Source organism: Pelophylax lessonae (assembly GCF_965119305.1).
Source record: "Pelophylax lessonae genome assembly, chromosome: 8".
In the NCBI taxonomy this organism is placed as follows: Eukaryota; Metazoa; Chordata; class Amphibia; order Anura; family Ranidae; genus Pelophylax; species Pelophylax lessonae.
The window spans coordinates 236345498-236351673 of NC_138775.1; positions in this window are offsets into that span (position 1 = coordinate 236345498).

A 6176-nucleotide genomic window follows, 5' to 3' on the forward strand; every position below is an offset into this window, starting at 1 on the left:
GGACCTCCTTCCACCTGCTGCTGAGCCCTCCTAATGATAACTAGAAATCTTCTATTGAAGATAGGACCTCCTTCCCATAATCCATCTAGTGAGAACTATTGATCCATATAAGGGAATCCGGACCTCCTTCCTCCTGATAGTGATAACTTTAGATCATGGGTCTTCAAACTATGGCCCTCCAGTTGTTCAGGAACTAAAATTCATATCATGCCTATTGTCTAATCATGTCTGTGAATGTCAGAGTTTTACAATGCCTCCTGGGATCTGTAGTTCTGCAACAGCTGGAGGGCCATAGTTTGAGGATCCCTGCTTTTAGATCTATAGAGAAAAAGCGGGACCTCCTTCCTCTCACGTCTCCATTTATGTTCCTCCCCAGTTTCTCTTGAAAGGTCTTGTCCCAATGTCCTTGCACTATTATTGGGCATCTGTAGGTATTCTCTATAAATACAGTTTTTGTATGGGAGATCTCCAAAACAAAGTCACTATTCTAAAAGGTCCAACAAAAGTACTTTTTAGTGCAACTCTCCTGGTGGTGATCCCTCTAGTAATAACTTAAAATCTTTTTTATAATGGAATAGGGACCTTCATTCTCCTGCTGGCGATCCCTCCAGTGATAACTAAAAATCTATACAATGGATGTAGCACCCTCTAGTGAACTGTTAGAGTGAGGAAATGTTATTTCCATTCACAGTAGCTGTGTGAGTCTGGTTATTTGGTCAGGGTTAATGTAGGGCTATATAGGTTCAGGTCTCTGGTCCCTCCCCCTGGTTCTAGAAGCTGATGGGTGAAGGTAAAGAGGCCATGATCTTCATGTTCATGGGAACCTGGCCAATCCCCAGGCAGGAGGCCTGGCAGGGTGGCTAGATCATCTCATAAATATTATGGAGCCTGGCCAGCAGGGGAGTTGTCAGGTGAAAGATGGAGTGCGGAGGCTGTGTTGTGTAGCCTGGTAGGGGACCACAGGGCTGAAAGGGGTCTGGCTCCAGGCTGGGAGCTAAGGAAAGAAGGACAGAGGGATCTCAACTACCCTTCAGTCTTTGCTAGGAGACACCCTGACTAGCATGGGAGAAACTGGACAGCAGGAGGCCTGAACAGCAGTCTTCTCAAAAGCAGCAGGATTTCCAGGGACAGTGTAAGTACCTGTACACCCCAGGGCCAAAAAGGGAGAAAGATGCCAAATGCAATATCCAGCAAGCTTTTCTGGGACAGTGCCAACAAGCTAAACCCAATCCCTTTTCTCTTATGTTCTCCGTCAGTCGCCGCCCACTCATACAGTCTTCACTTATGGGGTATTGACGTCATCTCCACAGGAGTTTCTAGGCAGAAGACTTGTAAAAGAACAATAAATATACAGTCACACCCATGGGGGCTGTTCTTCTAGTCCAATACCCCCCCTGCAATAGCCATCCCAATTCAGTTTGTCTTCTGCCTAGCTTCAGGAGTGGATAGGCTTCCCTTTGCTGAGGCTACAGTCTCAGCCTTTTCTCTTTCTTTTATGATTTATTTTCAAAAGTTGTCTTTTTTTTTTTTTTTTTTCCTTTACTTTGCTAGCTGTTTATTTTATCAGCACTAGTTAGTGGATCTTCGGATGAAGACGGCGTTTGCGGAGCTGGGATTCTGACTGACCGTCCTGGTTCTCCAGGACAGAGGGTCAGATGGAATCCCAGCCCGCCATCGAGCGTTTCGCAGGCTATGTGTTCGCCCTGGCCTCACAAACGACCCATCCCTGTCCATCTGGGATGCAGCCATGTGAGATGGCTACCTCACTGGACACAGCATAGGTTTGTCCGTGCACTAATAGTGTCCTGCGTTTTTGGCTGGCGGCACTCCTCTGCCATCTGAAGGTGGGCGGTTTCCCGATTGATATGAGGCACCCCACGCCATCGGGTACAGGTAAGTACATTCTATGTAGGGCCTCTGTCTGGGGTCGGCAGTCCTGTGTGTCTGTGGTGTCCCCTGTGTCTGTGCGTTTTGGGCTCCCCGGTCCCTGCGGGGGTTTTTATTCTCTCACAGCAGCGCTGTGTGGGGTTTTTGGGGGTCCCTCTCCTAATGTCACTTTAGGGTGCTTGGGGATGCAGACACATGCGGCGACTGCTGCGGGGTTAAAAACCACCGGTCCGCCATTTTAAGTGTGGGCAGCATTTCTGGCTACACTCTGGGCGCTCATACAGCATGCTATGTAGTGTATTTTCGCGCCTTACGGCGCCATCTTGTGTGTGGCACCACGATCATTCCGAGCACATGTCGGTGGCCATCTTGCCGAAGCCTCCCATTAGTTTACATGGGCATCCATTTTCCCTTGGCCTGCAGCTTAGTTCAGCCTCCAGCGGTGACATCACTTCCTCCTTTCTTACAGAGCCGACCGAAGAAGCTGGTAACACACTGTGGGGTGTTTGTCCTGCTGTTCCTTTCTTATCCTGCTTTGTGCACTCTTCCTGGTCGGTTTTGTCCCTGCGGGGGGTCTGTGTGTCAGTCTCAATAGCGGTGTGCTGTGGGGTCCACAGCGCTCTTAAAGGGCCAGTTCCAAAAAAAAACGTTTTTTTTTTTTTTTTTTTTTATTTCTGCAATGGAATCCCAGGACAGCAAGTTTTCTCCAGCTTTGGTGGGGGATTCAGGGTCCTCTGAATCCTCTACAGTCACTAATTTGGCTGCTGTTGTGGCGACTTTGGTGTCAAAAATGGATGTGCTGATGTCTGAACGTGCTGCTAGGAAAAGGCCTAGAATTTCCTTTTCTTCTGATTCCGAGTGTGATATGGTTGCTGTAGGTAGCGTGGCCCCCCCCCCCCCCCGGGTCGCCCGAGGAACGCGCAGCTATGGATGAGTTGATCCTAGCAGTAAAGGAAACACTACATTTGGAGGATGAGCCCACTCCTCCGGGGGTTGTGTCCTCTTTTGGTACACACAGGACCCGCAAGACGGCGCAGGTTTTTCCTTGCCCCGCAGAGTTTCACCTTAAGGTGAATGAGCTATGGCGTAATTTAAAACACACCTTCATGGTGCCTACGAAGTTTCAACTTCTCTACCCTTTTGCGGCTACTACGCTGGCGCGCTGGTGTGTGCCTCCTCAAGTGGATCACACGGTGGCTAGATTGAATAAATCTACCCTGCTCCCTGCCGAGGACTCTCCGGTGTTTAGGGACCCTACGGATAGGAGGCTGGCATCTCTTGCCCGACACGCCTACATGGTGGGGAGTTCCATGCTCAAGCCTATTTTTGCCTCTGTGATGGTGGCTCAGGCTGTGGCGGATTGGACCAAGGTGCTCAAACGCACCCTCGTGGCCGATTCTGCCCCTCCCGCTACAGTGGAGATGGTGGATCAGATTTACCGTGGGGTCATGTATTCGTGCGATGCGGCTCTAAATGAGGCCCCTTTGGCGATACGCCTGTCCAGTGTCGCTGTGATTAACCGTCACTTAATCTGGTTGAAATGTTGGTCGGCTGACCAAAAATCAAGGAAGACGGTGGCGGATATCCCCTATGCGGGGTCTCGCCTTTTTGGGGAATCCCTGGATGAATTGGTAAAGGAGTCACTGGGGGTAAGAGCACTTTGCTGCCCCAGAACCCTAAGGGTACGTTTTTTCGCAGTAAGCGGGCCCCCTCCTTTAAACCTACTCAGGGGTCCTTTCGTGCCTTCAAGGGCCAAGGTGGCCAGAAGAAGCCCTGGTTTGGCAAACAAAAATCTGGCCAGGCCGGTGCGGCGGCTCAGTCCGCCTCTGCCTGAAGGGGCGCCCTCACCCACTTCAGGGGTGGGGGGACGTCTGCGCGGTTTCACTCAACCTTGGCTGCTCCGGATCACGGACCGGTGGGTTCAGGAAATCATTTGGTCAGGGTCCAAGATCGAATTCCTTTCACGGCCAGCGAACAGATTCTTACCCTCAAATCTTCATTTGACCCCAGGGCGGTTACAGGACCTGCATCAAGCAATGCAGGATCTTCTCGCTCAGGGGGTGATCGTCCTGGTGCCTCATCGGGACAGGTTTTGGGGTTTTTATTCAAATCTGTTCACCGTGCCCAGAAAGGAGGGCAAAGTTCGTCCTATTCTGGACTTAAAAGCGCTGAACCGCTTTGTGCGCTTTCGAAAGTTCCGCATGGAATTACACCGCTCGGTAGTGGCCTCCCTGAATCCAGGGGAGTTCCTGTCCTCTATAGACCTGAAGGATGCGTTATCTGTACATCCCCATTTTCGAGGGTCATCAGAGGTACCTCCGATTCGCTATTGCAGAGGAACATTACCAGTTTGTGGCGTTGCCTTTCGGTCTCACTTCGGCTCCAAGGATCTTTACCAAAGTGTTGGCGTCTGTTCTGGGCCTGTTGCCGGCACAGGGCATTGCGGTCTTGGGATATCTGGACGATCTCCTGTTAAGATTGAGTGCCAGTCAGAGCCTGCTGCGCGATCTGTCCACTACGGTAAAGACGTTTCAGGAGTTCGGTTGGACAATCAACATCCAGAAGTCGACCTTGTCGCCTTCGGTTCGTCTCCAGTATCTGGGGATGGTTCTGGACTCTGCTCAAGCAAAGGTGTTCTTGCCGGAGGACAAGCTCCGGACCCTGCAGCACGAGGTCGGGTCCCTCAGGGACAACAATTCCTCGTCAATCAGGACCTGTATGCGGTCCCTGGGGTTGATGGTGTCGGCCTTCGAGGCGATACCATTTGCACAATTTCACATGCGCTCTATTCAAGCGGAGATCCTATCCAGGTGGGACAGACTGCCTCAGTCTTTGGACCTGAGAGTGTCGCCAAACCAGAATGGATCTCTTGTGGTGGCTCCAGTCCCCGGCGGTGTCGGACGGTAAATCCTTCCGGCCAATTCTGTGGACGGTAGTGACCACTGATGCCAGTCTGACAGGCTGGGGTGAAGTCCTGGGCAACCTGTCTGCCCAGGGCACTTGGTCGGAGGAGGAATCCTCCCTTCCGATTAAACATTTTGGAATTGAGAGCGACAACGCCACTGCGGTGGCTTACATCAATCACCAAGGGGGCACCAGGAGTGCCCGGGAGACCCAGGAAGTGACCAGCATTCTGTCTTGGGCCGAGACTCATGTTCCGGTGATATGGGTGTGGAGAATTGGCAGGCCGACTATCTGAGCCGCCAGTCCCTGGACCAGGGGGAGTGGTCTCTACACCCGGAGGTGTTTCAAATGCTGTGTGCGAAGTGGGGATCCCGGGATGTGGATCTGTTCGCGTCTCGGCTAAACCACAAGGTGGAAAGGTTTGTGGCAAGAACGCGCGATCCTCTGGCAGATGCCTCGGATGCGCTGGTGGTGCCTTGGCGTCAGTATCGACTGATATATGCCTTTCCTCCGATTCAATTGTTGTCCAGGTTCCTTCGCAGGTTGGCCTCGGAACAATCGCTGGTGATTCTGGTGGCGCCGGACTGGCCTCGCCGGTCCTGGTACGCGGACATCGTTCACCTGGTCTCAAGGACCGATCTTCCATCCTGCTTTACAGTCGCTGGCTTTAACGGTCTGGCTGTTGAGAGCCAGGTCCTGAGAGACAGGGGTCTCTCCTCAGAGGTCATTCCTACTCTGATTAAGGGCTCTTTCACACGGGCGGTCCGATCAGATCCGCCTGTCAGTTTTTTAGGCGGATCTGATCGGATCCTCCATGCAGCTCTATGGGGCAGCGGGTGTCAGCGGAGGTCACCTCCGCTGACACCCGCTGCCATCCGCATCCGATCCTGTGCTGAAATCTGGACGGATGGAAACCCTATTTTTCCATCCGTTCAGTAATCGGAGCGGAGCGGATCTGATGAGAGCGGACAAGCGGTCCGCTCTCCTCCGATCCCCCATAGAGGGCAGCGGGGGCTGAGACACCTCCCTCTCCGCTCTGCAAGCGGAGACGGAGCTGTCATCCGCCCGGCTCAGCGGGGATCGCGGATCGATCCCCGCTGAGCAACACGGATCCGCCTGCGGAGGCGGACCGTGTGAAAGAAGCCTAAGGCTAGAAAAGCCTCTTCTGGTAAGATTTATTACCGTACATGGAAAGCTTATTTTGCCTGGTGTGAGTCCAGGGGTTTCTCTGCTCGTTCCTACTCTGTGGCGAGAATGTTGGCTTTCCTTCAGACTGGTGTGGACCAGCGCCTTGCGTTTGCCTCGGTTAAGGGCCAGGTCCCTGCTCTGGCTGTTCTTTTCCAGCGCCCTGTGGCGTCTTAATTCCTTGATTCGCACCTTTTATT